The following is a 23,109-nucleotide window of genomic DNA, read 5'->3' as shown; positions in this document are numbered from 1 at the left end:
TCACTGTGTAATCACAGCAGTGGTAGCAAATTCATTTGAGAAACAACATCCGGTCACTTCTGTGACAGACATTTATAAACTTATTTGAGAAACCATGAACTCTTTTTATATTAGACAAATGAGCTTTATATACTCTTCATTTAAAAATTCTTTCACTGCCTTCTGCTACCTGTATGGATGTAGTGTTCTATGAATGATTTTGATGTACTATTCAATTGAGCATTTTATTTCTCACTATTTCTACTTCTTTGCACATTTTTTGTTTTTTCTCATATAAAGTAAGAATATTAAGATTGGAATTTTAATAGTTTCATATAGAACAATTAATGTGACAACCTCTTAGTTATTTGGTTTATGGCTTAGTAGGACAAAGTATAAAATTTCATGAATGTGATTATGAGAGGAGGTAATTCTGCTTCCCTTCCCAATTATTTATTGACACCATCTCCATGCCTTATAACTGTACTTGTTAGCCAGTTAAGAAGTAATCATAGGGTTGGATTTGTGCAGAACAGAACTATTTAGGAATTCTTTTGGCTAAGGTCAAGGAGAGGGAGGGAGAAAGCAAAGGTAATTTTTTACTTTCAGTATTACAATTGTATTACATCAGAAAAATCCCACCAGAGCATATGACAGAGACGTTTGGGTGCTAGAGGGAATAGCAGGTTGACTGCTGTGTCATTTAGAGCAGTAACACAGATACGAGGCTCAATAATGCAGGACAAAGAGAATTTGAATACATATTTGTTGTGCTAATATTAAATTTCTTATGTTACATTAATCTTTCTTTAGGGCTGAGGTATATCTTTTTCCATGGTGAAATCGTCCCAAAATGATATTAACATGATTAATAGCTTCTCCAGACCTGGCTAACTCCCTGGGCTTGCACCAAGGTAGGTGTGGAGGTGGGGCTGAGGTATGAAAATATCTCCCCCTCCACCCCCACATCACAGAGCAATACTTTCTTATTTCTAAGAGGAAAAAATCAGTAATATATTAGCAACAAAAAAATATGAAACATGAGAGTTTATGGAAGCACATTAAAAAACAAGTAAGAATCAAGTGAAACTTCATTTTGTTTGAGGACAGTGTGAATAATGTCTTTACTTTCTCTAATGAGCGAATTTGTTTTCCAAAACCATAGAAATATAAATAACTTCTGATTCATTTCCTGGCAAGAGCTAACTGTATTACTGTAGATTATTATTATTTTTTCTCACTGCTTCTTTTGACACTGATTACTATAGATTATACCTCTCCAATTGTATTACTTCTTTTAAGTGGCTCTGGTTGTAATTTGTAGGACAGGAGAAAGGATATTTAGGAAGTGAAAATTAAGGTCCACGTACTCTTACAGCAGTATTCTAAAGAACACCCACTCACGTCACCTATAAAGGGCAGGAATATCCTGCTCACACTTCCTAAGCAGAAAGCTTGCATTTTATTTTAAATTACAGTAGTCCCCCTTTATCCACGGTTTTGCTTTCTGCAGTTTCAGTTATCCATGGACCATCATGATCCAAAAATATTAAGTGAAAATTTTTAGAAATAAACGATTCATAAGTTTTAAATTGTGTGCTGATCGGAGTAGCTTGATGAAATCTTATTTGGGTGCTTCAACACGCTTTGTGCAGTGCATCCGCACTGTCTATGCTACCCATCCGTTAGCCACTAAGAGTCATCTCAGTTATCACATGGACTGTTGTAGTGTTCAAGTAGCCCTTATTTTACTTAATGATAGCCCCAAAGTGCAAGAGTACTATGTCTAATGTATAAATTAAACTTTATTATAGGTATATAGTATAGAAAAAAAACACTGTACACAGGATTCAGTACTATCTGCAGTTTCAGGCATCCACTGGTGATCTTAGAACACATCTTCTGCAGATAAGCCGGGCTCTTGTACTCCTTCACCTTCTTCCTGTTAATTTATAGTAAATGGAATAGCAGTATTGAACTGTATCAAAGGCCAGTGAGCCCTATCTGACATGTCCGGAAGGTATTGCTGGATCAGGTTGAAGACTGACCAAAGGAAGTCACCCAAAGAGAAAGGCAGTATCAGAGAGCCTTCTCGTCTTCCCAAATCACCTTTTCCTTAAAGTGGGGGAACAGTTGATTTGACTCAAGAAATTCCTGAGAGTCTAGTGTCACTGGGCTTGTGTGGAATGTGGCTCCTTCCTTTTTCTGTGTTTCCCAAGGATTGACTATGCACAGCTGCGCTGGGCTCACCTTTCAGACGAAGTCCTCATGAGGTAAGGAAATGAGGTCAGGCCAAGTCACTTCACTGTGCTCTTTGTTCAGCTCCCTTTCCTCTCATGACATATGTTAATTCAGGTTCCACAGTCACTGTGGTCTCAGGATTGGCACAGGAAGCATTTTTATTAGGGTCCATGCTGTATTTTCCATCTGCTTCATCAAGGATCCCTGTGATGATGCTGATGAGTCTCTCTGAAATTCTTTCTGTTCTTTTTCTACTTCATTGCACAGAACCCTTGAGGTAAGTAGGAATGCACCTTGAAAATGACCATAACTACATATGTTAGCATAGAAGTGGTATTGTAATTGGAGATAATTCCTTTACCAGAGATCAGTTTGCATTGTTTTACATACTTGGTTATGGGTGACTTTTCTGCTGATGTAAGTGAACTTATGCTAAAATGAATGAAATATAGGTTTTTGAAAATCAGTTCCTTAATCACACAGAAACACTTTCAGCCTTAGAGCTATTTAGTGAATAATGAAATTAAGTAGGTAATAGTGTAATTAATTCTAATATAGTTATTTGTTTACTTCCAAGTGCCAATATACAACTGACTATAATAAACTGTGGTACCTCTGGGATGTCAACAAATATTAAAGTAGACAATTCCAAGAATGTGAAATATGTGTTCGAATTTGCATATCTACTTATAACTTGTATTAAATTGATATAAAGATAAATGTTATATAATTCTGGATTTTTAAGTGGTTTTAATATTGTAGATTTATAGTGAAAAAGGCTAGGAATCTCAAGCTGTAAATACCTCCCAAGTCCGCTCAATTTGTGCAAGCATATAATGATTTTAAGATATAATTTGAAAAATAAGTCATTCCTAATAAATGTTCAAAAGATTGACTATATTTTGACCAAACATTCTCTATCTGTTAGCAATCTAAAAACCTTGAGTTGTTTTATAATTATTTGTTTGTATGTCTAGTGGTGTTTATTTTTTTCTTTTCCATAGTTATTAAATACTAGGTTTCAATTAAATTTATTTAGCTCGGACTGAATAAATATTACAAATTAATTAATGGTCTTATGTGAAAGAACTTTGTCTTAATTCCCTACCTTGTTTGAGTGATTTTCTAACTTCTAATTCTTCTTTAATTTTATACACACTTTGCATTAATTTTATTAGTACAGTATTCTAAGTACATTAATCTTCTCTGTCCTAATTAGATTGTCAAAAATGCATTAGTATTAGTTCATTTATAACACCCATTTAACATTTACATATCACAAAAAAAAATCAAAAAATTATGGGTACATGACAAAGACTAAGGGATGGGAGAAGTTAGTTATACAAGACAACTAAGCCAAAAAAAAAAAAAAAAAAACGTTAATAGAATTGAAAGCAAAACTTGTCCTGGAGCCTTTTGACTTCCAGTGCAACAAGGGATACGTGACTTGCATTTGACTTGCTCTTATTAGGTAATAAAATGGAATATACTGGTTCAAAAGGTAAGAAAGTGTTACTTTGATATAGATTTCTGAAAGGGATTTATTGCATGAGTTTGTTTTTTCTTCTATAAGTGTATCCCTCATATATATTGAGCATTTGCAACAGCATAGTGAAATGTTGAAGCACATTTATAAAAAGGGATTTCTGAGATTAGTTAAGGAAACTTGGGAATTATGCCTGATTCCTTCCTGTGCTTCCATGCTCCACATCACTTAACCAAATAGTCTTCCAAAAATGTCCCAAATCACCATTTTACGTCATCATCTTTCACATTTCACATCTGTGACACCATCTTTCACATTTCACAGTGTTGCATCATCTTTCAAATTGTCATTGTCTGTGTCACATATAAGAGGCTCCTAAGTGTTTTCTCTCTTCCGTTTGTTCCTCTCCAACTTATTCTTCACATTGCAATCAGAGTGAGTTATCTTAAAATCCAAATCTGAAAATTGCTTCCCTTATACCTCGTTCATTACTTATTGCACTTAGCACAAATTTAAACTTATTAAGCTAACCTACAAAAGACTTTCTGCCTTTCAAAAAATAAATTGTCAAATAATGATCGTATACATTTACAGGGTAGAATGTGAAGTTCTGATATATGTGTGCCTCGTGGAATTATCATATCAAGGTAATTAATATATCCATCACCTCACAAATTTTTTTATAGTGAGAACACTTAAAATCACTGTTTTAGCAATTGTGAACTATATGATACATTATTACCAATTGTGGTCACTGTATTCTGTAATAGATTTCAAAAAATTATTCCTCTTGTCCACCTGAAATTTTATACCTTTTAACCAGCATCTCCTCATTTCCCATCCTCACCACCCTCCCACAACTAGACTCTAGTAACCACGATTATACTCTTTACTTCTGTAACTTTGACTTGGTTACATTTCACTTATAAATGAGATCACATAGTTTTTCTTTCTGTGCTGGGCTAATTTCGCTTATCATAATGTCCTCCAGTTTCATCCATATTGCTGCAAATGACAAAAATTTCCTTTTTAAGGCTGAATAGTATTCCATTGTATATACGTACCATATTTTCTTTATCTATTCTATGGAAAAGTATTCTATGGACATTTGGGTTGATTCTGTATTTTGCAACTCTGAATAATGTTGCAATGAGCATAGGAGTACAAATATTTCTTTCACACTGATTTAAATTTCTTTACACATATTCCAAGAATTGAGATTGCTGGATCATATAGTAATTCCATTTCTGGCTTTTGAAAAACTTCTGTTTCTTTTTTTTTATGACATGTCACCTGTTGATTAGTTCTTTTTTTTTAATTACACTTTAAGTTTTAGGATACATGTGCACAACGTGCAGGTTTGTTACATATGAATACATGTGCCATGTTGGTGTGCTGCACCCATTAACTCGTCATTTAGCGTTAGGTATATCTCCTAATGCTATCCCTCCCCCCTCCCCCCACCCCACAACAGTCCCCGGTGTGTGATGTTCCCCTTCCTGTGTCCATGTGTTCTCATTGTTCAATTCCCACCTATGAGTGAGAACATGCTTCTTAAAAGTGTTTTCCATAATGTCTGTAGTAACTTACATTCCCATCAACAGCTTCTCTCCATATCCTTGCTAATGCTTATCTTTCATCTTTTTGATGACAGCCATTCTAACAGGTGTGAGGTGACATTTCATTGTGGATTTAATTTGGACTTCCCTGATGATTAGTGATGTTGAGCATTTTTTCATAAACCTGTTGGCAAAATACCCTCAGTCTTTTGTCTCTAAATCTGATGGCTTCATTTCTCCCGATTTTGAGTATAGAATGCAATCTAATTTACTAAACTTCTTAGAAGTTCTTCATGACTTCTCATGGCTCTAATCTTCTCCCTTGCATCCGGATATTTGCCATTGTATTTCCTCTGCCTGTGATACCTCCGCAGCCTCTTAAAGTGTCCTTTATCAAGATAAAGGTTCAGAAACACTTTCAGCCTTAGAGCCATTTAGTGAATAATGAAATTAAGTAGGTAATAGTGTAATTAATTCTAATATAGTTATTTGTTTACTTGCAAGTGCCAAGGATACTTTATCCTTTAATATTAATATTAACTTAATAGTCATCAAATAGATTAGTCTAGATATCAATTTGTAGAGAAACCTAACTTCATGTTAGAAGGTAAGTTAGGAGGCCCCACCCATGTGCTCTTCTAGTGCGAAGTACTTACCTCCACAACTGAATTAACTGGACTTAATTGCAACTAACACATTGATGCCAGTCTTCTCCTAGTGTCTAGTGGAATAAGGAAGGTCTTGGACTCTGAGCCAGACTGCCCAGATTAATATCCTGACTTAACTCTTAAGTGCTGTATGATTTTGAGCAAGTTACTTACTCTTTCTATGACTCATTATTACCATCCGTGGAATGGAGATAATAATAGTGTTTACTTCTTAGGGGGCTTGGAAAGTTTAAATATGTCAATATATATTGCTTATTACAGTGTTTAGCACATAGAAAGTGCTTTATAGATACTGGATGTTTTATTACCATCCCAGTACCTAGTACAGAGTACATAGTATATATGCGATAAATGATTGTGGAATGAGCAATTATTCCCATTGTGAAGTAACCTAATTCAGAATTGATATAGTTTTGAAGTCTTGGGGAGGCCAAATTAATGAATTAATATGTCACTTAGACTATCCCTCTAAAATAGGCAATCCCATTCCATGTTTTTAAAGGGCTGTAAGGCAGAAAATTAAAATTTTATATGTGTGAAAATCTATCAAATAAAAATATATTTAAAGTAAGTCGTTTTCAATAAAATTAATAACATACGTTAAAATACTTTTGATAGATTTTTTGTTAATAAATTGACTATTATACACTAAGATATATTCAATTGAGAAAAATGAATTAAGATTAAATAGGATTGATTTAACAGTGAACGAAAATGTTTTACTGCTGTATATTCTTTTTTTTTCCATTGCACTAAAAATGGCAAGTAGGCATACTAAAGCTGAGGAATGTCTACTTTGTGTTTTAGAAGATTTTAGAAATGCAGTAGGACAAATATCAATGAAGTGAATACTTGCAATTATCATTTTAACTTACAAGCATTTTAATCAAATTTGGGAAGTTTTCAGTCAGTATTTCTTAAAATATTACTTCTGCCTCTTTCTCTTTCCCTTCTTTTCTGGGGCTCCTGTTATGCATATGTTGATATACCTGGTGTTATCTCACAGATCTCTGAAATTGTGTTCATTTTCCTTCATTCTTTTCTCTTTCTCTTCTTCAGACTGGCAATTTCAATGAAGTACCTTTAACTTCACAAATCATTTCTTTTGCCAATGCAAATATGATGTGACTCCTTCCAATGAATTTTTCATTGTAGTTATTTTAATTTTCAACTCCAGAATTTCTGTGTAGCTATTTTTAAAATATAATTTCTGTGTCTTTAATGATATTCTCTATTCGCTAAGACACAATTCATACTTTCCTTTAGTTATTTAGACAAGGATTCTTTTAGTTCTTTCAACATATTTACAACAACTGACTTAAAGTGTTTGTTTAGTAAATACAATATCTAGGCATCCTTAGCGACAGTTTTTACTGACTACATTTTTTCCCTTTGTGTCTTATAACCTTGTTGAAAACTGGACATTCTATAATATAATAATTGTGGAAATCAGATTCTCTACCTTCCCCAGGGATGTTGTTTTTGTCATCTGATATTTTTGTTCCTCTTCGTGTAGCAGCTTTGCTGTATGAATTCTGCAAAGTCTCTATTTTCTGTCATGAACAGCACTGAAGTCATGGCTTGGTTAGTTTACTGGTCAGCTAATGATAGGACAGAGATTTTCTTAAATTGATTTTTCCTTCAAACTACGTATCCTACCCTTTGCAGAAGAGCTCTGTATGTATTAGGGCATGCCTTTAGCATTCAAGCAGTTTAAAGCTGTGCCTCAGCCTTTACTTTCTGCTTAGAGATTAGGACCTTTCTAGGTTTTCCTGGGCACATGCACAGCTTTGCACATGCATGGGGCCTTCTAGATCCCCAGTAATACATTGAAGCTTTTCCAAGCCCACTAGGAACATCTCATTCTCATCTTCCTTTTTGCCCAACGTCTTGTTTGCCTCAATTGTTATCTTGGCCTCAGGCAGTTGCCATGTTAACCAATTAGTTTCAACAAATGTTCTGGAGACAAGACTTTTCCTGTTGAACACTGGATTAGGTGAAATTAGGAAAAGCCTTGCTAATGGAGATTTCCCAAGGAGCTGCCAGACAGATTACATATGTGGGGACAAGCATTGTGAGGAGATCCAAATCCAGTTAACTGTTTCTAGTAGCTACTGGGCTGCTTGGTTTCACTACCATGGCTGTGAAGCTGCTGGTGTTCAAGGTTATTGTGGAACCGACAAAAATGAGATGAGAATAGGGCAGGTTAAAATGGTACAAGCCAGTGGGGGGCGGTGGCTCATGCCTGTAATCCCAGCACTTTGGGAGACCGAAGCGGGCGGATCACCTGAGGTTGGGAGTTCGAGACCACCCTGACCAACATGGAGAAACCCTGTCTCTACCAAAAATACAAAATTAGCTGGGTGTGGTGGCATATGCCTGTAATCCCAGCTGCTCGGGAGGCTGAGGCAGGAGAATTGTTTGAACCCAGGAGGCAGAGGTTGCAGTGAACCGGAGATTGTGCCATTGCACTCCAGCCTGGGCAGCAAGAGTGAAACTCTTCTCGGAAAATAAATAAATAAATAAATAAAAATAAATAAATAAAATAAAATGGTACAAGCCTTTCTGTTTTTTACTGAGGTTCAGCTATTTTCCTTGAAGAAATTCCCTGCAGAGTGATGGAAGCTTTGGGTTAACTTCTGGAATTTCAAAAAAAGGTAATTTAGACAGTTTTTGCAAGTGCTCTATCATTGCATTACAGATAAGCAGATTTTTGAGGTCCTAATTGTCATTCTGAAAGTCACTGCACTGTAAGAATGTTTCACAACTTTATATTTTTCACGTTTCCACTGGGACATGTCACAAGTGCTGAACCTGTAAACTCTTGGAGGTGGGAATTTGCTCACTTACTGGATGGAGGTCATCTTCCTCACGACTGGATGGTTCTTTCTTGGACCTCTATCCTCAAATACCTCAACCACTGTCAGTATTCTGAAGTGCTTAGGGCCTGGGTAGAGGTTGAGTTCCTGCTTTTTTTCTCACTAAGGCATCAGAATGAAGCCTTTGGATCATATTTGCTCTTAGATAGCCTTCTTTAACTTCATCTGAAGTTATTTGGTGCTGAGATAGTAAGGCTTTTGAAAATTTTAGTCAATGTGCTGTGCTCTCTAACAAAATCATATTTTTTTTCTAAATCTTTGTTTGGGTTTAAGGATTTAAAGGATATTATATATTGCGTAGCAATAAATACATTTTTTTGCGTAAGTCTGGGCTGATGGGTTCCCTAGAATTTCTTTTCCACTGTTTTCTATTGTAACCTTGCAACTGTAAGCTCCAGTAACTGGGATGTTATCACAGTACCTCAGCGATAATGAATGAACAGCAAATCTTTTAATTGGAACTGCTCCTTCAGAGCAATAATTATCATTGGGACGCAGGCATGAGAGAGTAACTTGTATTTTAAAATGAAAAAGTCCAACTTAATAGTTCAGTGACTGTTCAAAACAGAGAAAGAGAGCATCATGATGAAACAGAAAAACAGAGAAAGAGAGCATCATGATGAAACAGATGAATGCTACCAGTGAATAAGGCATCGGCTCTCAGTTGACTTCAAAATCTGACTTGGCTTAACTTCTTTTGTATGTCGTGAACTAATGGGGAGAAATATGCATTTGTTTTATTATGCCATTATTTTTCACATTCAATTAAGACAAAAAGAAATTAGATCAAACTATATAGCAGTGGCTAATCCTCAGACTTTTCTTAACAGAAGAAACTTTTCTGGCAAAAGTTTCTGTATCAAGGTTGAGTCACTCAACTCTATTTCTCAATTACTTTCTTGGCAAGACAAATGTGTCTTTGCAAGAGAAAACTAGTGTTGTATTTAATTATCTCTGCAGATACAATACATCAATACAATTTTAATTAAGAAATTCTTTGAGTATCCTGGAAGCATGCTATTAGGAAGGCTCTTGAAACTTTTAAGTAACAAAGACACCTACAGGCAATGTTTTAAATGCGTTTTTCCTTCTTTTTCTCTTCACTCAAAGGGAACACTATAGTTGCCTTGATGATGTACCTATTTAGTTATAAAATTGCATATTTTAATTGTGTATCAGTCTGTGTTCATAACAATACTCTATATGTAAGAAAAACTCCTTTGTTTTTATAATAAAATAACAAATTTTATTATTTAAAACTTACAGCATTAGAATTATTCCAATTCGTCCCATTCTTTATCATAGTTGTTTCTGTAATGTATGTGCAAATCTACTAGTATTTTAGGCATTATTTGCAATTGTGAAAATAGTAAACATGACCAGACAATAAAAACTTGGAGTCATGATTCTGCCATTGTAGAGTGATAACAATCTGAGCTAACCCTTGATATATTTATAATATCAAGAGAGATAATATCTTGAAATACTTTAGAAATTAAGCATAATTCAAATGTAATGTGAAATGACTAGCTTTAATACTAAGTTCCGTATACTTACTGGAAACTGGCTTTTATGCAGAAAAAATGATGTAATCTTGAGCAGATAACTGTCACAAGAATAATACAGATTTTAGAAAATAAGATAAAAAGTTTTTATTTTATTTCTGAGGTAGACTGGAAGAACTGTGCTAAGAATAGGTAATCTCAAATATATGACATCTTGGAAAGTGAATTGCTCAATACAATCATTAAGGTAATGAGATTTTTGTTTTTTAAAAATATATTTGCCAATATCTTTGTTAAAATCCATATTAATTGCATATCTTTTTGACTGTTCATTTTAGAAGAGAATAATTGTTGCCAATATCACTGCATTTAGGTAGACAATGAGAATCTGTTTTGGTCTCTTAAAAGCTTTTATAAGTATAAATGGAGCATGAAAGTTAAACTAATGTCAAAGAAATTATCTCTCCAGCAATAAACTAGATGGCAATTTAAGTTCATTTGTTTCACAAGATGATCAATATCTTTTTTATAAAGTATCATATCTTTACAACTAACAATATATCATTCTGATGAGGTCTCAGCTGAATACATATTTATAATTTTTTAGATTTTTTTCTGCCTTCAGTAAAACTACCACTGACCTAATCTCTTTGCCTTGTCTAACCTCATATTTCAAAATACAAACACTGCTCACCTCATCACCGTTGGGAATAACAAAAACTTTCCATAAAATATAGAGAATGGGAAGCTCTAACATGGGGGAACTATTTAAAAAGATAAGTATATATCGTCTGACTGCTATTTCCTACTTGACCTACCAGTATAATTTTGATAAAATTTACCAAACATGTTTGAAAAGTGAGATAGAATAGAAAAAAGATGTTTGTCCTATGTATCAGAAATCTATATTCTGCCCCTAGCCTGATTCACTCAACCAAACAAAATATATCACCAATACAGTTGTACCTTAACCCAATTATCAAACATGCCTGTAGCCTCGATATTATAGTATTATTGTATGTGTTTTTGTAGGGTGGTGGTAGAGATAGAGATTGGCATAGAAAGTGACAGTAATCTTCATTGAATTTAATATATCTTAGTTTTAGAAAGTGTCCACAAATATATGATGATAACTTCATTGTAAATCTTCCTTTGTAAATGAGATAATTAAAAACTCAGAGTTGCTTCATATTGAAAGCCAGTAAGTTCCCCATGACAACATGGTAAAGGCCAGAATTTATCATATTACCTCTGTAGCAAGAGTTCAAGATCGTTTGAGATTGTTTGTACTTAACTACTTGTTATATTATTAACATTAGTGCATCAGTACTAATATTATTAATGTAAAACAGATAAAATGATATATTAGCATTATTAATAGTATTAATACCTGTGTACTAATATTAGTATTATTTGTGTCATTCAAGCATTCCTTGTGAAGAATAGTTCTGAAAGTAAACCATGCCAACATGCTGCAAGAGTTTTCACCTATAAAACAGGCTTACTGGTTTTTTTTTATGAATATTCAATATTCTGGTTATTGGAATTCAGAAAGGCATTCTTGCATCTTCATTCTCAGTATTATATGGGCTACATTTTTTTTCAGATCCAAAAAATTATGTGATAATGTGTTTAAATGCATAAGTTAACATATGTACTTCAGGCTGAATTTTCTTATAATGAAAGTGAAATAGTTGTATAGAAAAGAATACAGCATACTAAAAAAGTGACAGCCTTTGGAACCATAGGAACATTATTTCAAATTCCACTTTGAGTTTGAAATTTTCCATATACTAGTTACTTAGCCTTGTGACTTTTGACGAAATGGAGAAACAAATGCTACCTTGTAGCTTTATTGAGAGGGTTAACAACCACAGACAGAATAGATTCTCCTAAAATGTAACTTTCCTTTTCTTTCTTTGCATTGGCATAAAAAACTTTAAACATTATTTTTCTTATCCAGGAGCAATTTAAGTGTATGGCACCTGAAGATTTTAATTTATTCAAACTTTAATGATTTCTTATTCTTTCATTAAATTAAAATAATAATAATACAAAACACGATACTACTTTAAAGTGAAGCAAATACAGTTGGAGATACAAAAAGGGAGACATTCTCTTGGTGTACTGTGAATTAAGTTGTTACCCAGGCAGTATCAGGTGTGGATTCAGAAAACATCATTTTGAAAAACTCAAAGAGATAATCCTTTGGGAGAAAAAATGTCAATGAGCTATTGTAGACATAGCTACTTCAGTTATCATTCATATTAGATAGGAAACCATGTGGAAGAAGTAGTGTAAACACTACTTCAATAGCTCAATCTTAGAAACACAAATGTAGTGATAGAAATGACACCTATGAGAGTTAGTGAAACACCAGAACATATTTATTATGGAAGCACTCTAGAAAAGAAATGGGATTGCCTGCAGAGTTGCACCATCAAAATGTAATTTTCCAAGTAGTCAGCAAATCACATACCTGAATTGTGTTCTCACATATTGGGCAGAAGAGCACTAATCAAACACGGGATTCTCAGAAACAATTCCACACAGTCCTTATAGCATGTGGAGATCATTGTTCTGAAAACAGGCATTTCTAAATAAGCTCAATTGAATATGTAGGCACATTCTTTAACCTCAATGATTAATACTCCTTGGAAATTGTTGGTACAGTAGAACTCAGACAGTTTCTTAAGACACACCTTTAAGAAGTCATGTGGTGGGCAGATCACTTGAGGTTAGAAGTTTGAGACCAGTCTGGCCAACATGGTGAAATCCTGTCTCTACTAAAAATACAAAAAAAAAAAAAAAAAAAAAATAAGCTGGGGGTGGTGGTGTGCACCTGTAATCCCAGCTACTCAGGAGGCTGAGGCAGGAGAACTGCTGGAACCTGGGAGGCAGAGGTTGCAGTGAGCTGAGATCACGCTACTGGACTCCAGCTTGGGCAACAGAGCGAGACTCCATCTCAAAACAAACAAACAAACAAGAATTCATGTAGCAGAAAGTTTTCCCGAAAAGTACTGATGTTTTATAAACTTTCTTGTTTGTCTCTGTATAGGTCAGAAAAAATGAGTTCATTTAGATTATTAATTGAAACCACTGTAGAATATAATATTCCATTGTATTGTTTTAACCCTAGGATGTTTTCCACCTAAACATCATCGCTTTCTCAGATTTAACTATTTTCTTACTTCAGTCATCAGCACTAGGAGTTGATTTTTTAAAACAGAAATAGATGCCTTTCACAAGGATAGCTATTTTTAATTAAAAATTATTTTTTATAAGTGTTAGTGCATATAGAATAGAAAGTAAGACTAGTATGGCCATATTGAGATATAAATAGTAGGTGATTTGCGGGTTAACTTCATAGCCAAAAGCCTGAATAGGGCATGAGATTTTAATATGACTCTTATTCCTATTTACATCTGTGGACTGTGTGGAGTTGTTTCTGTGACTCTTGTGTTTGATAGTGCTGTTCTGCCCAGTATTTGAGAACAAAATTCAGGTATGTGATTTGCTGCGTACTTTGAAAATTGCATTTGATGACACAACTGTGTGGCACAATTCCATTTCTTTTCCATGACTTATCCTAAGTCCACATGACTAAGCCCTCTTCCAAAAAGGTGGAATCATAAATAGTATACTTAGGTTTGCTTTTGGTTTAATTACAGCATATTAGTAAAATTGAATAAAATAATAATCAGCACATATTACAAATTAAGAATCAAAGCGTTTTTCTGTACTTGTCTATAGTTCCCTGAGAAACCAACAAACTAAATGCAACTGCTATAACATTTCATTTTTTATATGCATAACAGCATTACTTTATTATTTTAGTCTTAAGTTGTTTAAAAAAATCTTATACCCAGGTTCAGATTCAAGTATATATCATGACTAAATATAAGGGGATATGAATTATCCTACAGTATACTTCTAGCATGCTAGTTCCTCCACTTCAGTAATCCAGACATGTGATTCTAAGATGGCCAAATCTTCAAAGGTAAGCTTTTTTTTTTTTTTTTGTCCAAGACAACTGTTCCTTCATTTTCATTGTGTTCCTGATTATTAGATATATTGGAAGTATTCCTGCTGTCACTCTACTTCTCTTAAATTTATTCACAGCTTCAGTTATTCTGATTTTGCCATAACTTTCTTCTAAATAACTCATTTGTTTTCCATCCTTTAGTTCATTTTTTTCATCTTTTACATGTTTATTCTTTCCCGTTAGTCTCTATGTATTCTCACTTGTGTTTCCTTGGGTTTCCTGGTCTTTTTCTCATCTTTCTGAATAATAATTTCAAAATAGTTTACCAAGTTACAACTGATTAGAAAATAATTTCTCTATTTTTTTATACTCTTATTTAAGATGATATAATACCAATTAAATGATCTTGATATAATTTGTGGCTGGCCTTGTTGCCAAAATACTAAAATTGTAAAACACTGAGAATTCAACGCACAACTATAAACATTTCTGTGACTATTTCTATGGCATATATTTTTATAAGATAGGAATTATGGGATATCTTCAAAGGCTATACTTACTTACGGAGCACCTACTCTCTTCCAAGCATTATTGTATAGTTACAAAGGAAAAAATGCCAATGAACATCTCTGCCTTCAAGGATTCAAAACATTTGCTTAGGGTGTAGTTAGGTAATTTGTCAAATATAGCTCCTCTCCTCCCCTCTCCTCTCCTCTCCTCTCCCCTCTCCTCTCCCCTCTCCTCTCCCCTCCTCTCCTCTCCTCTCCTCTCCTCTCCTCTCCCCTCCACTCCCCTCCCCTCCCCTCCCCTCCACTCCCCTCCCCTTCCCAGACCTCAGCGATGATCTTGAGCAGTAGGATATGAATAACTCCCACATCCTTAGCATTCCAATAATAGAACACTAGGTGTAAGTCAGTTTTAATGCACTCCATTTTGGCTTTTGCACCCATCGCTCCATCAAAAATCCTCTTAGCGTTGACAAAAGTAACCCTCATATTGTTAAGTCCAATGCCATTCCCAGTTTTCCTCTTATTTGTCAGAAGGATTTGGTGGAGTTATTTATTCTCTACTCCCTAATACTCTTTCATCGTTTGCCTCCCTGGATACAACACTCATTTGGTTTTCCTCCTTCTCTGTAGCACACCTTTTTAATTTTAATTTTTAAATTTTTTATTTCCATAGGTTTTTGAATAACAAGTTGTATATGGTTACATGAGTATGTTCTTTAGGGGTGATTTGTGAGATTTTGGTGCAACCCTCACCTGAGCAGTATACACTGAACCCAATTTATAGCCTTTTATCCCTCACTCCCCTCCCACCCTTCCCCCTAAATCCCCAAAGTCCATTGTATCATTCTTATGCCTTTGTATCCTCATAACTTAGCTTCCACTTATGAGTAAGAACATACGATGTTTGGTTTTCCATTCCTGTGTTACTTCACTTAGAATAATGGTCTCCAATTCCATCCAGGTTGCTGCAAATGCTATTAATTCATTCGTTTTTATGGCTGAGTAGTATTATATATACACCATAGTTTCTTTATCCACTTGTTGATTGATGGACATTTGGGCTGGTTCCATATTTTTGCAATTTCAAGTTGTGCTGCTCTAAACATGCGTGTGCAATTATCTTTTTCGTATAATGACTTACTTTCCTCTGGGTAGATAACCAGTGGTGGGATTGCTGGATCAAACGGTATTTCTACTTTTAGTTCTTTAAGGAATTTCTGCCCTGTTTTCCATAGTAACTGTCCTAGTTTACATTCCCACCAGCAGTGTGGAAGTGTTCCCTTTTCAACACATCCATGTCAACACCTTTTTAGTTTTAATGACTGTTTTTTCCCTTTTTTCTTTCTCTCAGAGCCCATTCCAATTTTAGCCTTCTGTATCTCAGTTCATAGCAAGTCTAATGTTCCCAAAACATTGGAATTATCCTTGATTGCTATCTTTTTCTCACACCCATTACAATATGCTGGGAAATCTGGTGACTTTGCAGAATGTGACCACTTCTCATCACTTCCACTTCTGTCATACAGATCTGAACAACTTTTATCTCTGGCTTGGATTACTGTGCTATTTCTGTCTTGTTATCCTGCAGCCTATTCTCAACACAAAAGCAGGAATGATTTTCATAACTGAAGTTAATGTTAATTCTGTGCTGAGTGTCTTACATTGGCATACGTTTTACTCAAGGTAAAGGCAAATATTTGAATATGGCGCATAACACTTCGCACAGTCTTGTTTTTTGCTACCTCTAGAACAGCAGTTTTCAATTGCTGGCTGATTTTGCTCCCCCAGGGAAAATGTGATAATTTTTGATGATCATTACTGGGTGGCAATGGGGGTAGGGAGTTGGGGGGCTGTGGATGTTGCTACCGTCCAGTGAATGGAGTCCACGGATGTTGCTAAATATCCTAGAATGTCCAGGTTACCCCCTTACATCAAAGAAATATTGGATTTAAAATAGCATTGGAGAATCCCAGATGGAAAGCCTCATTTTCAAATGTTCTCCTTTTTCTCTCAACTCCAACACTGGCATTCTTGTTGACCTTTGAAAACACAGGGATTGTGGAAACCTCGCAGTCTTTTCACTTTGTTTTCCCTCAGCCTGGAATATATTTCTTCTAGAAATTCACATGGTTTGCTCCTTTGCTTTTTCCAATCTCTGTTCTGATGTCCTATCTCATTGGGTTTCTCTTTGATCACCTGATTTAAACGAGAATTCCCTAGAAATCTTTTTCCCCTAACCAGTCTTTATTGGACTTTTTAACATCTGATCATCTGATATCTATAAATTGTATTATTTATTGTCTGCTTCTCCTTATTAGAATGTAGAATGCTACTGAGTGGCTGTTTTGTGTGTTTTGCTTACTTCTTTTCCTTCTGGAGCAATGACTGGCATGTAGAAGGTACTTACAAATAATCATAATATAAAGCAATGAAGTGGAGAAAACCAACAGAGTCTTTCAAAGGAATATAAGGCAAACATCAAACTCATATTGGCTGAAGCTATGTCTCATTTGGTCATGGAAGGGTGTCTGATTTGTTTGGTGAAAAGGGTGTTGCCTGCCTCTATGTACTTTAGGTATAGGACACAGAATGCTCATGAGTCTTGCAATTAAAGAAAATGTTTCCTTGGAGAAATGGGTGGCATAAAGCCTCAGAGAGCCCAGAATGAGTCAAAACAAATGAAGTGGGAGAGTTGAGCAGGGGTAGGAACATGCAAGGCCTTCTAAACTACTGCAAATCTGGATTCCTTGAACACAGTGGGAATAAGGAGTTGGGTCATGTAAATATTTTAAGTCAAGGAGTACCGTCATCATATCTGCATTTTAGAGTGGTCAGCATCACTGTGCAGTGGATCCTAAGCTGGAGGAGAAGGCAACAATGCGAAGTAAGAAAATCAATTAGGAGACAGTTCTAGTAATTAGACGAGATACTCATGCTTTTTAAATATTTTATTTCCTATACATCTTCGTATTTTTAAAAAATTTCTAAAGTAGACCTATGTTACTTTTAATAAAAATGTTTAGATTTGAATAATCTGTAGATTTAAGTAAAAAAAATGAAAATATGCCATAGAAATTAGGAAACAGGAAAATGGTGCGATATCCTAGATGTCTTCCCTAGAATCTGGTGAAGGAACAAGACCAATTATTAGATCGTTAGATATTCTTATTAGTCACTGATTTAATGAAACTCAGAGTTTCTTGTAGCATTTCTTGTGGGATGAGGTTCCTCACCCTCCTCACTTTCTTCACATTTGCTACTATGATCCAGTTGTGCTTGTGCCACCCTCCAAATTTATGTGTCAAAATCCTAACGCTCAAGGTGATGGTATTATGAGGTGGATCTTTGGGAGGGAATTAGGAATTGAGCCTTTCTAAAAAAGACCCCAGAGTGCTAACTCCACCCCCCAAACCTTAGCCATGTGAGGACACAGAAAGAAGGAGCCCTCACTGAATCAGAAAGTGAATCTCGCCAGAAACTGAATTTGTGGCTCTTTGATCTTGGACTTCCCAGCCTCAGAGCAGTAAGAAATAATTTTCTGTGGTTTACAAGCCACCCAGTTTATGGTGTTTTATTATAGCAGCCACAATGACCTAAAATATTTGGTTTTCTGTGCTTGTTTGTGAGTTGTGTGTGTATGTGTGTGTGTGTGAGAGAGAGAGACAGAGAGGGAGAGGGAGAGAGAGAGAGAGAGAAAGAGAATATTTTGCTTCAAATTAAAGTGTTTTATTCACTCTTATTTCATTGGTTCCCACGCTGTTGAAAACACTTTGGTACTTTAAGAAATAAACCAAAGCAATATAGCTCCTCTAGCAATTTTTAGTAGTCTGTTTGAATTGGCACACAAATTTCTCTTCCTGAAACTCCCTCTTTACAAGACACTTGCTAGGAATAAACTATTTTTTTTATTTATTGAATCATTCTGATTAGGACATAGTCTCACTCAATGTTGAGTTTTGAATTTTGGCCATTGCATTTATTAATACTTGAAATAATCTTATATTTATTTATCTGCTTGCCTGCTTGGTAGCTAGGTCTCAGCTTGTCTGTCTGTCTTTCTAGTATGAAACTGCTTTAGTTGTTTGTCTTGTCCTGTACCTAGAAGAGAACCTGGTAGAGTGCCTGATTTAGTGAGTGTTTTGGCTGATTGTATTATTATTTTGATATTAGAAAATTGCTTTTGAAAATGCACTTCATTTTGAAACAAAGCTATTTGGGCCTCAAAATACAGAAAAGTCATAACTACTGCCAGAAAAAAAGATTCTGAAAGAATATAGATTAAGGCAGTGCTTTCTGCTTATATATCAAAACAGAAGGAAGCATTTTTTGGGCTTTCAGCATTTGATTTCACAAACCCTATGGATAATTTCACTCCGTTAAGCAAACTTGAAATCATTATAGCCCAGTTTGCTTGTCTATAAAATAAAGGGATAGAATTAGACTGTCTTTCTGCTCTAAATTCCTATGCTCCTACGTCCAACTGGATGATAATATTAGGTACAAATCACATATCTATGTTTTAGTTTAAATTTTCTCTTTAGGCTTATGACTTTGGGCTCAGTATTTATGTTTTGAAGATCTTAATTTCCTCAAATAAAAAGTGATAGGGTTTAAACAGATGATTCATTTCCAATATCTATGAAATTCCATAACATTTGTACTTCTTAAATTATAGTAATATTTAAAGCTATGAAGATGGGTTTATTGCACTGTCTCGTAGTGTTTCAGTGTGATAAAGTTAGGATTGTTAAAGAAACATTTCTGCCATGCAGAGTTAGGCTCATAATTCAAGAAAGATTGCAGTTCAGAAGGTAAGAGGGTAATATGAGAGCCATTATTCTTGGGAAGTCTCAGATGCTGGAATCCAAAGATGAGTAGACTTGACCCTGGAGTTCTTTTGTCTCCTGTTCCAGATATTCTGGCTTTTTCTTATAAGACCATTAACAAGAACACTTGTATTGATTTTTATTTGTCATATAAATTGTAGGAGTTAAGACTTGAGCTGTTTTCTTCTACAGGGAAGGAATTTAATCTAGTGTAAAAGCCAGTTGATGAACTATTTAGAAAAATAGGTGATAGACACTGGAACTACTTTATTATAAGCCATAAATCCTTAATTTGATCTTGATTAATGTTATAGTAGAGCCAGAACCCACAAATTTTTATTTAGAGCACCTTTGGGATTATGTAAATCTATTGGACATAAATGCCTTTGAGAATGCAAACCTCTAGGTTACCATTGTTTAGACCCAAAAATAAGATTAGTAGACATTTACTTCCCAGTTACCTCAAATTCTTTCCCCATGATATTTAACAAAATTTAGACTTATTTTAGATTTCATTATTTGCAAATTGAGTTTCTGGCTAAGTTCATTCACCAAAATGAGCAATGTAGTTTTTTCTAATATTCAAAAGTTTTTTTAGTAGTGACTGTGAAATTATAAATCGGAGAATATAAAATTTTATCATTAGAAATGATATGTTTTAGAATGCATATTATTGAAACTGTTTACATACTTTTGTATATAATACTTATTGAGGTTGCTTGTAATGACAAAAATTTGCTAAAATTAGGAACATAAATAAAGATACCCCACTTCACAAAAAGTTGCCACAGAATTAATTAAAGTAACTCTACATTAAATTTAAAATACAATGCAAAATTTTGATGATTATTACATCCAATTTTAAGAAAATATTTTTGTACCAAAACAGAAAGCACAGTGAATATGGAGACACAAATTTGAATGAAATAGCTGAAAACTGAAAAAAAAAATTTGTATTCAGAGTCAAGACATTTTTGTTTTGGTTATATGTCTCATGATATTTTTGCTAAAGAGTTGGAGTCATTATTTTTCTTTCTTTAGAAATATTTTAAAATCCATTGAAATCATAAATTCAAATTACTACTACTCATTTTATCAAAGCTAAACAGTATTTTCATACATTACAAGTTAATCATTTATTGCCAGATGTCAATCTATAGCCAGAATATTAGGGCATTCAAGATATTGATCAAAATACTGAAGTCCAGATATATGAGGTTTACATGTCATTATGACTAGTTTAACTGATCTATATTTTAGTATTGCAATTGACTGGTAGTATGTTTATAGTTCTTTCTTTGGATCAACATGTTGTTGAAGTCTCCCCCAGATTTCTGCAGTGCCTTTAAAGATGCTTTATGAAAAAAATGTAATGGTAATAGTAAAATCATGGTTGTGACTTGCTTTTTAGTCACCAGGGACCATTAGAAAAACAACTAGCTAGAGCCGGCTTCCTTTGCCTCAATGGATTCCTCTAGGCTCTACCTCTCACCTTCAAATATATACTCACTTTTTCTTTCCTTGTTCCTCCAGTTTAAATCCCTTTGTCTCACCGGTGTTCTTTTTCTCAGTTTAACCCCTTTAGATTATATTTGGGTATGGGATTCTCTGCCTGGCTTTCATTTCATCCCAGGAAGTGGTTTCTCAGATCAATCTTTTAGTCTCTGCACAAGTGCTCTATGTGTGTCAGATGACACCTAAATCTGCCCCAGGGATATTTCACCATTTTTGGTGGCCTCTACTTTTTTCTGGGAGGAAGCACCTGGTATTACTAAGAGTTATACTTCCTGTCAGTGATACTGACCTGAGTTCAGGAGAAAGAAAGCACACAGACCATAAGTTTTAAGAGAGGTGAATTTTATGTGTTGTTTTTGTCTTTAAATTAATGAAAAGTTGGTATTTTTTCATGGTTAATAAAATGTCAAGCCATTACTTGCTGCAATTTGTCTTATTATGTCTGTGTCATAATCAGTTGAAACAGTTGAGATTAAATCGAAGAAACAGAATCCTACTTATATATGTGATAAGAAACTTATGATAAGAATTTGACCTTATATATTTGTAGCAGCTGGTTAAAGTCTGTATAAAGCTGTTTTGTGCTTGGGGTTGGAGCCTAACATCAGTAGAGCAGGTAGTCAGGAAGGCAAGATGATACTAAGTAGAACAGAGGATGGATAAGCTGGAATCCATGATGGCAAATTGAAACCTTCATATTTCTCCCTCTGCCTCTGAGACTTCAACTTTGACCATAAGAATACCTTCTAGGAGAGAATGATATCCTTCATCACAGAATTAAATTCCCCTCTCTTTTACAACTTATGGTTATATAATGTCAGTGCGCTTTCTTTCTGCTGAAGTCAGGTCGGTATCATTGACAGGAAGCATAATTCTTAGTAATACCAGGTGCTTCCTCCTAGAAAAAAATAGATGCCACCAGAAAGAATGAAGTATCCCTGGGGCAGATATGCTGTCCCAACTAGGATCCTGCAGAAGCCACAGGATGTGTAAGTGCTGTGGGCCAAATGGTGCCCCACACAGCCCCAGTGAACCAGCAGCAACTGACAATACGTGTAAGCTGAATTCGTACGTGGTGTTCTCAATTCTTGTTTCAAGCATAGATACATAGCTGCTGTTTCACTTTCACCTGCCAGCTCTTGCACAGAATATCTCTTGTGGCTTGCATTAACTTAGAACTAAGCAAGACAGCAGTGCTGGGAAACATAACTTGGTCTAGCTAAACTGACAAATACAAATTCACCCAACTGCATACAGCAATTGCCATATAAATTTACATGACCACAAACTGTATATAAGAATTCCTATTGGGCTTCCCATTCTCACCAATATTTGTTTCTGTCCAACTTTGGTTTTACATTTTTGCTATGATGGTCACTGTAAAAATTATATCTCATTTTGATTGGTTTTAACTTGTACTTTTCTCATTCATGATGGATTGAATATATTACCATGTGCTTACTGACCACTTGGGTTTCTTCTGTGGAACTGCCTATTCATATCTCTTGCCCTATCTTTCTGTTGGGTGGTCTTCTATTTGTCAATGTGAAGGAGAACTTTATAAATTCATGTTATTAATTTTCTGTTGATTTATCATTTTCAAGTATCTTTTCCCAATTTGTGGTTTGTTTTTTATGTTTTTAAAAGGTTCCCCTTCATGAACAAATTTCTTATTAAATTTAGTGATAATGAAATTTTAAGAGATTTTAAGAAATATTTTATAGTTTATATTTAAGTTATACAAGATAATTTTTTAATATACATAATGAAATAGTTCCTATATTCAGGCAAATTAACATATCTATCATCTTACAGTTATCCCTTGGAGTGCATGTGTGTGTGTGTGTGTTTGTGTGTGTGTGTGAGGTCACCTAAAATCTACTCTCTCAGCACACATCCAGTATACAAAACAATATTATTAGCTATTATCCTCGTGCTGTACATTAAATTTCTAAAC

General features: G+C 34.7%; 1 long non-coding RNA gene across 3 annotated transcripts in view; it reads left to right on the top strand.

Moving 5' to 3' along the window:
- The first annotated feature begins 305 nt into the window (after positions 1-305).
- The window catches only part of LOC112204538 (uncharacterized), a 57,047-nt gene continuing 34,243 nt past the window's right edge, over positions 306-23,109 (top strand). For 2 of the 3 annotated variants that reach the window (XR_008536663.2, XR_008536661.2), the window contains exon 1: positions 306-4,353. This is a non-coding gene — a long non-coding RNA (uncharacterized LOC112204538). The remainder of the gene's footprint in view (positions 4,354-23,109) is intronic. The other variant, XR_008536662.2, reaches the window with a different exon arrangement.

Source organism: Pan troglodytes, chromosome 7 (genome assembly GCF_028858775.2).
Source record: "Pan troglodytes isolate AG18354 chromosome 7, NHGRI_mPanTro3-v2.0_pri, whole genome shotgun sequence".
Classification (NCBI taxonomy): Eukaryota; Metazoa; Chordata; class Mammalia; order Primates; family Hominidae; genus Pan; species Pan troglodytes.
The sequence above is the reverse complement of the archived record's forward strand: the minus strand, read 5'-3'. Positions and strand labels throughout refer to the sequence as shown.